The sequence below is a fragment of the Sorex araneus genome, chromosome 3, assembly GCF_027595985.1.
Source record: "Sorex araneus isolate mSorAra2 chromosome 3, mSorAra2.pri, whole genome shotgun sequence".
In the NCBI taxonomy this organism is placed as follows: Eukaryota; Metazoa; Chordata; class Mammalia; order Eulipotyphla; family Soricidae; genus Sorex; species Sorex araneus.
The window spans coordinates 131,939,599-131,951,950 of record NC_073304.1 but is presented as its reverse complement, the minus strand read 5'-3'; the positions used below and the strand labels follow the sequence as shown (position 1 = coordinate 131,951,950).

The 12,352-nt window shown below is 39.8% G+C and overlaps 1 pseudogene; it reads left to right on the top strand.

Moving 5' to 3' along the window:
* Positions 1 to 733: 733 nt before the first annotated feature.
* Positions 734 to 3,168, top strand: LOC129403698 (uncharacterized; annotated as a pseudogene).
* Positions 3,169 to 12,352: the final 9,184 nt, after the last annotated feature.

The following is a 12,352-nucleotide window of genomic DNA, read 5'->3' as shown; positions in this document are numbered from 1 at the left end:
TCGAGGCCTCGAGACACACCATAAAACTCTTAATACCTATTATTCCCATACCATATTTGGTAGGGTTCAAATTTAGTGTGAACCATGGTAACACCTCAAAGGTCTACTGGAGGCCACCCTAAAAGCCTCCGTCCCTCTCAGAGAGCCCGGTAAGCTACCGAGAGTATTGAGCCCGCACAGCAGAGCCCAGCAAGCTACTCGTTGCGTATTCGATATGCCAACAACAGTAACAACAATTGGCCTCATTCACCTGTCACCGAAAGAGCCCCCTATATGGCAGCGTTAAGAAAGATGAGCAAAGAGAGGCTGAAAAAATCTTGGTGACGAACTAGACTGCCAAAATGAAGAAAGACTAAGATGATTGTCTGTACTTTCAGTGCACGGTCACTGGCATCAGAAGCATCCATTAAGGACCTGATGGTGCAAGCACAGAAGATCAAGTATGACATCATTGGTCTGACCGAAACGAGGAGATATCAATCACATCACACCACTTTCGACACTGGAGAAGAATTGTTCCTCGGAACATGCGACAACAGAGGCGTTGGTGGCATTGGTGTCCTTGTCAACACGAACTTGGCTATGAGCATCAATTCATTTGAAGCCCTTAACAACCCAAATTGGACGATTACGCTTGAATAGATGTGGCTCACTGCCTGCAGTTTATATTTTCATTGTCTATGCACCAACTTCCAACTATGACGAAGAAGAAATTGAGAGGTTCTACATAAAAATGGAGAAGTTCTATAAAGAAGACCACACCTTCTACAAGATTATTGTTGGTGATTTTAATGCCAGATAGGTCCGAGAAGGTCGCCCGAAGAACTCCACATTGGGACACATGGCCTAGAATGGAACGATCAGAGTGAGAGACTATCTGAATTCATCATGTTGACCAAGACCATCCATGGTAATTCACTGTTCCAGAAGGCCGAATCTAAACGCTGGACATGGGAGTCTCCCGGTGGACAGCTCCACAATGAAATTGACCACATCATATTCAACTGAAGGTTTTGCCTTACCGATGTCGCTGTTGTCCCAAAATTCCAAACGGGATCGGACCACCATCTCCGTGCGAAATTCTACTTCACAGAGCGGGGAGAAAAGTCTGCAAAATTTAAGTCTAAGAAGACAACTCCCAGAATGACCACCAACTGGGAGCTCTTTGGCACTATTGCAGCAACGTGGGGAGATGCTGTGCTTGACATGGACAAGGAATACGATTGACTGGTTCAGCACCTCCATGTCTGTGTGAAGAATGCCGACAGTGAGAAAGTCACAGACGTCTATCTTCGGAAACTCTCGAGACCATTCATCAACGTGGTTTAGCTCAGGCAACCACAAGCTAACATCCGAGCTCACAAAGATGTGCAGAGTTGCGATAAAGGAAGACCTCAAAGAGAGAAGAACAGCAGTGTTGGCCAGTGCAGCATAAGCCGGGAAAAGTATTAGCAATGGTCAACTGTCCTTCACCAACTACAAGACCAAGATGACTGCCCTCTGACGTCCCAATGGATCTATCACATCCTCAAGAAAGGCAATGGAGAAAATTATTCACGACTTCTATTCAGATCTCTTTGACAGCCATGTCCACCTGCCTGCCCACATACCAAATTCCGCAGGATGGATATGTCGTTTTCAACGTTCTCCCTTCTGAAATCTGACATGCCATTTCACTGGTAAAGACACAAACAGCACCTGGTCCGGACAAGGTCAGACCTGAACAGCTGAAGAATCTGCCACCAATACTCATCAATACACTGGCCCGACCCTTCACACGTTACCTGTCGGAATGCAAGATTCCATCCCAGTGGAAAACCAGTAGGACCGTTCTGTTGTACAAGAAGGGAGATATCCACAACATTGGCAACTATCACCCAATCTGCCTGTTGTCTGTTGTCTACAAGTTGTTCACTCTGGTCTATCGTGCTAAATCCTCTTTGGAACCTGGCTTGCTCGCATGGTTGTCCTTTGTCTAGTGTTCTGCCTATTCTATTCATGATAGACCATATCCACACAGTGACCAAACTCATTGAAGTTTCGTGAGAGTTCAAGATGCCGCTCTGTCTAACATTCATTGACTTAAAGAAGGCCTTCGATTCTGTTGAGACTGAGGCGGTCATCGAAGCCTTGGTCAAACAGGACGTTCAAACTCAGTATTCAAAATCCTCCACGAGCTGTATTGTAGATTCACCACCAGGATCTCACCATTCTACAAGGAAGTGATCATTGATGTAAAGAGAGGGGTGCGGCAAGGTGATACCATTTCACTGAAACTCATCAGTGCTGCCCTTGAGAACATCATGCGACAACTGGAATGGGAAGGAATGGGAGTGAAGATAGACGGTCGGCAATTACACCACTTCTTATAACGCCAAACATTAGCCAAGCAGCACAAATGCTGGCCAACTTCGACCACAAGTGTGGAAAGGTCGGATCACAGCGGAATCTCAACAAGATGATGTTCATGAAAAACGAACTGGTCCCTGAAGCTCCATTTGCTCTCAATGGAACAAACATCTTCAAATGCAGCAGCTATGTGTACCTGGGTCGAGAAATCAACATGAGGAATGACTTGGTGCCAGAACTGCGCAGGAGGAAGAGAGCAGCATGGAATGCCTTCAAGAGCATCGAAGAGGTGGTTAGGAGAATGAAAAACCTCTGACTTCGGACACATCTTTTCAATTCCACCGTTCTTCCTGCACTAATGTATGCCTCTGAGACCTGGGCCCTATGCAAGCAGGATGAGAATGCTATTAGGGCATCCCAAAGAGGAATCGAAAGAGCTATGCTGGAATATCATGTCTCACTCAGGTGAGAGAAGGAATCCAGAGTTCTGACCTCCATCGACGGTCAAGAATAAGGGATGCTGTCTCGTTTGCCAAGGCATCAAAAATCAGATGGGCCGGTTATGTAATGCGATTCATAGATGACCGTTGGACTAGAGCTGTTACAGACTGGACTCCACGGGACATCAGAAGACCTCGTGGCTGCCCTCAAACTAGACAGTCAGATTTCTTCGTCAAATCTTTGAGTGAACGATTTGAGTTTTTTTCTGTTCCTGGAGCGAGCAGGTATCATTGGGCTACACTGGCTCGAGACAGGGACAAATGGAGATGTTACTGGTGCCCGCTAGAGCAAATTGAAGATCAACGGGACCACAAGTGATACAAGTGATATGAGGAAGGATGAATTTAGGAAGATGATTTATCTTTTCTCTTTCTGTATTATCATAAGCTGTTATAGAAACCATTTAATCTGTGCTTCTAGTCCTCATTGAAGTGCATCCAAGTAGTACTAAAAGTTCTATCTAAGGAACAAGTTCAGTGGTTTTACAACCTTCAAAGTCATGGAAATCTACTTGCTCAGAATCTTTATGGGAAGAAAATATAGGTATCAACCACTAGAAGAGCAGGTATCCTGGGATGATAGCTCCAGTACTGGGTCACTGGAAACATTAAATTTTTAAGACAGTCTTGATGGAGAAATTAAATAACATACATGGGCTGGAGCGATAGCACAGCTGGCACGGCATTTGCCTTGCACCTGGCCGACCAGGGTTCTATTCCTCCGCCCCTCTTGGATAGCCCGGCAAGCTACTGAGAGTACCTTACCCACATGGCAGAGCCTGGCAAGCTACCTGTGGTGTACTCGATATACCAAAAACAGTAACAAGTCTCACAATGGAGACGTTACTGGTGTCTGCTCGAGCAAATCGATGAGCAAGGGACTGACAGTAACAGTGACAAGGAAATGTGTGAAAAGGGAAGCCCTATCTCAGGAGACAATATGTTGAATGCAAGAGGTCAATATAACCAAGGGCAGGAAGGATAATAAAATCAGCTAGCTCACTCATGTCCATACACAAATCAATAATAGGAAATGTATGTGGAGACAACTTAATGCAGAACAGAACCAGAATATTGGTTTCAATTTGGGCGTTCCTTGTTGATAAAATCACACTTTCTACTGAGTTTCAGTGCAGAAGATTTATTATTTTTTTAAGACTTAGTTAAGAGACATCCTTTTCCTTACTCTTTTTCTTCATTTTTATCCCTTTAACTTATTTCTTTTTTTCTTATTTCTTCCTCTTTCAAGTCAAACTGCCCCAATAACTGCTAATTTCTAGTACAAGGATTTCTACATTTATGGTTGTGTTTCCCACAATCACGATTTCAATCATTTTAGAGTGTAGCTCTCCATCTCTAACATCACAATAATTCTTGTTTACTTCATCCTTAATACTCTCCTTCAAACCATTTTAAAAATTGCTCTTCCTCAAGCTTCTTTCCTTCCTGATTTATAAACATGACATGTTAGAGTCTTTCTGCTTTTTGGCTTATTTAAATATTAAAACATTTCAGCAGTGCGCAACTGCTTTTAAATTTCGGCTTTCATGGCCTGTGCCTTTATTAAATTAATAGTCAGCATTTCCATAGCATTTGTGACTTTCAAAGCTATCCATAAACATTAATTAATGCTAATGCTACTCTAAGAGAATTCTATAACTAGCTAACTGACTAAACTTTATCTTTAACTGTTTTTAAATGGTTTTCAACTTGGGAGGGAAATTGGAGAGAATGTGGAAGAGCATATATAGTACTTGCTGTCATTTGCTGCCTCCTAAAAGTAATGAAGCAGCAAATTGAAGTGAATCATCCTCAAAAGGATATTACGGTTTGATCCACATGGAATTAATCATATCTAAGAATTACCTGTTGCCTAAACTACGTCCACCAAAACAGTGCTTGGAATAAACATATGAATACAAAAATAATTCATGATCCGGTGATACTTTTTTTGTTCCTTACATTAATTGCAAATCTAAGATCCTAATTGTTCTATTCTTATTGCTTCTTCCCACTCTTTGCAAAGCAAAGCACAAGCAAAAATTTTATAATAAAATATGCTTACCCTTCAGTAGATCAAAGGATATTTCACAACACTATCACATATACTTTTTAGTTAAGGGTGAAGAAAAGAAAAAAACAGAAAAAAAAGAAGCACATCAAACCACTTTTTCTGCATTATTTTAAAGTTTTAGTAATAAAATCAGGCTACTGTGTTAAAATAAGGAATGGACTTCACAGTGTTGACTCTACAGATACAACTGGAAAGAAGAAAATCTCATGATATGGAGAAGTGAGTAAAACTTCACAATTTAGGCATAAAGTTGGCGTGGTTAGATGCTGTGGGTTTGGAATGAAGTATTAGGCGACTCCTGCAGGTTCTTGAGCAGGAAGCAGAAGCACAGAAGAATTGTTTTGGGCTGACAATCACAAGCAAAACATCCCGAAGGATAAAAGATGGGATATTATTAGCTCAAGGAAGCTGCAGGAGGTAGGGAGAGCCGTGAGAAGAGCAGTGTAAGTAGAAGGCGTTCACTGGACTCTGGTGAGTGTGGGCTCCAGTACTAGCTCTAAGGAGATGGATAATCCTGAGAACATTTTCTCTCCCTCCAGAACTTTCATTTCTTCACCTGTAAAAGGGCATTATCCTGATAGTTACAGCTAGTATTAGGCAATGGCACATCAAAATGAGCAATACAAAAAAAGTACTATACTTGATCACAGGCAAAGGTATGATAGAAACTTGGATTAAAGGTGTCATTCTTTCAACTCTTTATCATCATATTACAAATTTGAGGAAGGAGGATAATGCAGCGACATCTAGCAGTGCTCAGAAATTACTCCTAGTTCTGTGGTCAGGGATTACTCCATCTAAATAAAGTAATAAATGAAAACTTAATTAACACGAAAATGTAGCCAGTATTAAATCACTCTTACTACAAAATTATATAGCAAGTGTAATAATATAAATACATATTTCATTTTCATATAATAAAAATATTAAATATTTTAAGAACGTTTGTCAGACATGAGAGCAAATGTAGAAATAAAAACATGTGACTGGGTAGTTCATAAGGTATAATCCCTGGATTGGCAACACCAGAATGACTATTAGAATATGTTAGAAATAGGGATTCAGACACATCGATTCTTGAATTTGTCCCTGAGTCCAAATGCCTGGTGATGAATCCTGAAGACCTGTTCTTTACTCAGAACTGGAGGAGATACAAGATTCATAGCCTCTGCTCGAGCATATGTTATTTATAAAAAGCATGTCTAAAACATACACTGTGAAGTTTGATACAAAGACAACAGATGATAGGTCAAGTTGTTCATATCATGCTTTGTGGAGAAGTTGTAAAATATCCATCTATTTGATGACTTTCTTTGGTTGACTCTAAGTCTTGTCATTTGAAGTATTTCATATGTACCCCAAGGCATAAAGCCTTTATTTGAGTGATGGAAAAATATTTGAACACTTAGGGTAATTAGGGCCTGGAGATCAGTGGTAAATGAGAAAGTAAGAGGGAAAAATGATTCAGGAGTAAATAAAATAATGTAGTGATTCATAGTGTGGAAGGTAAAAGCTACCACTATTGACACTTGTTCCACAAGAGTTGTTTCCATGGCTACAGTATAACCCTCCCAAACATTATTCTGAATCCTAAATAAAATCAGTTTCATTCTACATGCATTATATTTGCATTTTGTTGTTTAAATCCTTAAAGGAGATTCCCTATGGAATCTCTACAATTCTTTCACAATTCTTTTGCCAATGCTAGCAACAGTGTATAGTACATACTTTTTTTGCGTGCTTTACTAAGTCTTGGCCTTTATTTTTGAAAATTATTTGGTATTTTAGAAAAAGGTATGGGAAAAATCTGACAGCAATGTCTGAAGTTTCTTTCCTATATTAACTCAAGTATCATAGTTTATTCCAGTACGGAAGTTATTTTCTAGTTCCATAACTACAACACCAATCTCTTCATTATGGATCTCTAAATCTTTACCAAGTGGTCTATCCCTCTGACATACTCAGTTTCAAGTTCTATTTATCACATCTCAGGCAAGAACTTGTTCTCTATTTTATATAAGCGACCAAGTTTGAGAACCTTGAAATGTATACCTAATCTCATGTTACTGAGGGTATTTCTAACAACCATCTCAGAAGCAACTCTGCTTTTACTGCTTTTACTGTTCAAGATATTCAAGTATCCAAACACAAAACAAGACTTATTCTATATAGTAAATCTGTCAGCAGCAAGTGTTAAGAAGTACAAAGTACCAGGTAAACAACTTAGAGTAATAACTTGGATTTAAGATGCTGTTGGAAAAAGTTATGATGCAGTCAGAACATATTCAGTGTGTTTGCTGAGTAAAACCTTTCTATTTTCCATGTGGAAAGAAAATGAAGTCAGTTTGGCTCCTTAGTTAAATTTATCTTATAAACTGAAATATAAAAAAAATAAATTTAAACTTTGTGTTTCAGATTTTCTACTTCCAGAGTCTCAATCTCTGGCAAAGCTCTGCATAGTAGGGAAGAAGATATAAATGATAGAGTTACAAATTGTTGTTTAATGTTTAATGTGAACTTGTATTCAGAAAAGTAAAACTTTAAGTGCTCTTAAAAATAAAACATTTATATTGAATCAATTCAAGTCAAAAGTTGTCCTTTATTATAATACAAACTTGAATAAGTTATAATCATGTAAATTCAGGAGAATTACATGAGGTTAATTTTATTAAACTCAATTTTTTATGTATTATCTGGAGTACTCAAATCTTGAAAACACACAGAAGCAAGAAACCAAACAGTATGACCTAATCCCACATTTTCAACCATTCCATGTTCTATGAAATATCAATGTTCACTTCATGATTACCATCCTAAAATGTCTATGGAATCTTATGTTTCTGTTTCTATATAAAACTGCATCATTTTTGCTGTACACCATGGTTGACCCAAACAGAGAAGTATTTTCTTGATTTTCATAGGTAGCCCTGTAGCACTGTTGTCCGGTTGTTCATCGATTTGTGTGAGTGGGAGAAAAACTAAAATTTTACTCACATAAAGCATGTACATAGTTTAAGTTATAATTTGGAAATCTTGGAAAGTTATATCACAAAACCCTTGGATCATTAACCTAACATTTCTTTTCTTTTTTTTCCTTTTTGGGTCACACCCAGCGGTGCACAGGAGTTACTCCTGGCTCTGCACTCAGAAATTACTCCTGGCGGTGCTAGGGGACCATATGGGATGCTGGGAATCGAACCCGGGTCAGCTGCGTGCAAAGCAAATGCCCTACCTGTTATTCTATTGCTCCAGGCCCATAACATAACCTTTTTGAGTTTTATTTTTTTGGGGGACAAGCATTCAATGTCATCTATTAAAGAAACCACTTGTTATAAAATAGTGTGATGAATTTTGCTTTTGAAGAAATTAAATTTCTGATAATAATGCCAAATCCCATAGATAAATGTTGTAGATTAAGTGCCTGTAAGAAGTAAATGAGGTAATTTTTTATAAAATGAATAAATGGCTTCAATATCGTGAAGGGATTTGCCGACCTTGTCTTCGATGTACCTTATGGATTGTGGTCTGATGTTGAGGTCTTTAATCCATTTTGATCTGACTTTTGTGCATGGTGTCAGGTCGAAGTCTAAGCCCATTCTTTTGCATGTGGTTGTCCAGTTATGCCAGCACCATTTGTTGAAGAGGCGTTCCTTGCTCCACTTCACATTTCTTGCCCCCTTATCAAAGATTAGATGATCATACATTTGGGGTTGTGTGTTGGGATATTCCACTCTGTTCCATTGGTCTGCGGCTCTGCTTTTGTTCCAGTACCATGCTGTTTTAACTGTTACCGCTTTGTAGTAAAGTTTAAGGTTGGGGAGGGTGATGCCTCCCATCTTCTTTTTTCTAAGAATTGTTTTAACTATCCGTGGGCATTTATTGTTCGATATGAATTTCAAGATTGCTTGATCCATTTCTATGAAGAATGTCATGGTTATCCTTATAGGGATCGCGTTAAATCTGTATAATGCTTTGGGGAGTATTGCCATTTTCACAATGTTGATTCTCCCTATCTATGAGGAGGGGATATGTTTCCATTTCCTCATGCCCTCTTTTATTTCATGGAGTAGCATTTTATAGTTTTCTTTGTAAAGGTCCTTTACTTCCTTGGTTAAGCTGATTCCAAGGTATCCAAGGTATTTGATTTTCTGGGGCACGATTGTGAACGAGATTGCTTTTTTCATATCCTTTTCCTCTGTCTCATTGTTTGCATATAGGAAGGCCATGGTTTTTTGGGTATTGATTTTATAGCCTGTGACCTTACTGTACTGGTCACAAGATGAAACGGAACTAAGCAAACAAATATAAACAGAGTTAAACAAATGGGACTACATTAAACTAAGAAGCTTCTGCACTGCAAAAGACACAGGGACCAGAATACAAAGGCAATCTACAGAATGGGAAAAGATATTCACTCAATAACCATCCAATAAAGGATTGATATCAAGAGTATACAAAGCACTGGTTGAACTCTACAAGAAGAAAACATCCAACCCCATCAGAAAATGGGCCGAAGAAATGAACAGAAAGTTTTCCAAGAAAGAGATACGAATGGCTAAAAGGTACATGAACAAATGCTCTGCATCACTAATCATCAGGGAGATGCAGATCAAAACTACCATGAGATACCACCTCACACCACAGAGAATGGCACACATCCAAAAGAGCAAAAGCAATCGCTATTGGAGAGGATGTGGAGAAAAAGGGACCCTTCTACACTGCTGGTGGGAATGCCGACTGGTCCAGCCCCTTTGGAAAACAATATAGACGATTTTCAAAAAATTAGAATTTGAGCTTCCATTTGATCCAGCAATACCACTTCTGGGAATATATCCTGGAGAAACAAAAAAGTATAGTCGAAATGACATCTGCACTTATATGTTCATTGTGGCACTGTTTACAATAGCCAGAATCTGGAAAAAACCCGAGTGCCTGAGAACAGATTACTGGTTAAAGAAACTTTGGTACATCTATGGAATGGAATACTATGCAGCTGTTAGAAAAGATGAAGTCATGAACTTTGCATAGAAGTGGATCAACATGGAAAGTATCATGCTAAGTGAAATGAGCCAGAAAGAGAGGGACAGGCATAGAAAGATTGCACTCATCTGTGGAATATAAAATAACAGAATAGGAGACTTACATGCAAGAATAGTAGTATATAATGCCAGGAGGTTGGATCCATAGCTTGGAAGCAGGCCTCTCATGTTGGTGGAAAGTCATCTCAGATAGAGAAGGGAACACCAAGTAAAATGTGATTGGAGATCCTGCTTGAGGAGGGAGATGTGTGCTGAAAATAGACTAGAGACTGAACACTATGGTCACTCAATGCCTCTGTTGCAAACACAACACCCAAAAGGAGAGAGAGAACAAATTGGAATCCCCTGCCACAGAGGCGGGGTGGGGTTGGGGGGATGGGATGGGGGGTAGGAGGGATACTGGCTTCATTGGTGGTGGAGAATGGACACTGGTAGAGGAATGGGCTCTCGAACAATGCATGAGGGAAAAATAAACACGAAAAGATGTGAATCTGTAACTGTACCCTCACTGTGACTCACTATAAAAATAAATAAATAAAAATAAAATGAATGAATGGTATTTGTGCTTAGTAACTCCTGACTAAAATAATTGGCAGTCAGTGAATCTCTATAATCATTCATTAACTTTCTGTTCTGTGGATTTTTATTCAAAATTCAAATCTTGGGATGAGTTTCATGTAATCACCCAGGATTCAATGTCCAGCATCTCATATGGTCCCCTAAGTACCACCAGGTTTAATCTCTGAACACAGAGCCAGGACTAAACAATGAGCACGACCAAAAAGAAATAAACAAAAAAGCAAAGACAGACATAAGGAAGAAAAAAAGAAAGAAGGAAAGAAGGAAGGAAAAAGAAGGAAGGAAGGAAGGAAGGAAGGAAGGAAGGAAGGAAGGAAGGAAGGAAGGAAGGAAGGAAGGAAGGAAGGAAGGAAGGAAGGAAGGAAGGAAGGAAGGAAAGAAGGAAGGAAGGAAGGAAGGAAGGAAGGAAGGAAGGAAGGAAGGAAGGAAGGAAGGAAGGAAGGAAGGAAGAAAAGAAGGAAGGAAGACCAAATATGGGGAAGAAAATATGATTGGATTAAAGGTTGACTTTTGCAGAGCTATGGTTAGGATTCTTGCTTATAGAATTAAAAATGTACATAGGCTAGGAACCGATTAATAACACTTGGGATACAATTGTATTACTATATAGTTATATCCCCTTTATATTTATGGAGGGATATAAAGCAATTACCTCCCTACAGAAGTTATAGTCCAAATTACATGTATGAGTATCAGAAAAATTCTGGGTTTGCCAAAGCTGTGTGGTAGGACAGGCACTGTATCATTTTCTCTGATTCTAAGTAGAATATTCTTTATTCTAACATCTGTCACTGCCAGACCATTGCTCATAGATTTTCTCGAGCGTGCACCAGTAACGTCTCCATTATGAGACTCGATGTTACTGGTTTTGGCATATTGAATATGCCATGGGTAGCTTGCCAGGCTCTGCCGTGCGGGCGAGATACTCTCGGTAGCTTGCCGGGCTTTCCAAGAGGGATGGAGGAATTGAACCCGGGTCAGTCACTCGCAAGGTGAATGCCCTGCCTAATGTATATTAGTGTGGGAAAAAAAAATACTGATTGTAGAATAACATTGGTTTGCCCCTCCTGGCCTCAGGGAGCTTGGGTTTGTTGATTGCTCCTCCAACCTGTCAGTTACCTCTGCCTCCTGATCAGACTCAGCTTGTTTGTAAATATTGTTTTTCTCTTCTCAACATCCTTTGCGTGGTTAGTTACTTCAGAGCAATTGCTTTTTGTATGGACACAGGAAGACAATTAAAAAGACAAGCCTGTAACTTGGGAGTTAATTGACTCCAGATAATATTACCTCTTGGACATCTGCTCTCTCGATTTAAGCCTCAGTTATCCTTACTTACTAGATCCTCCAAAGCAGGGTCCTGATGAGGAACTGGATGGACCTAGGACAAGCTGTGTGCTACCCTTGAATCAAAATGGCCCTTGCCAAAGTGCCATAGTACTTAATTAAAAGCTAAGTGCATGGTCATGGACAAAGTCTGTCATGATCCAAAAAGTAATAACTAGATTTGGACCCTGCTAGGGTTAGGGCTGATCAATCTAGTCTGAACACTGTAGTTCAAGTCTGGTGGTGAGATGTTCCCAGGAGAGTTGTACAAACCTAATTGTGTCTATTACTGTGTCCCTACAGAACGGCAAATATTAGGAAGCAGAATTAAGATGTTAATTAAGTTATGGGACTAAAGAGGGAGAAACACACCTCAAGGCTATTTTCCCTCATGGGATGCAGGTGGTCAGAAAGGCTTGAAAAACTTGTTGTTTGGGCTTCCTGGGTGGGGAAGCGGTTCTAGAGCACCGAACGCCAGCGGCAAAGAG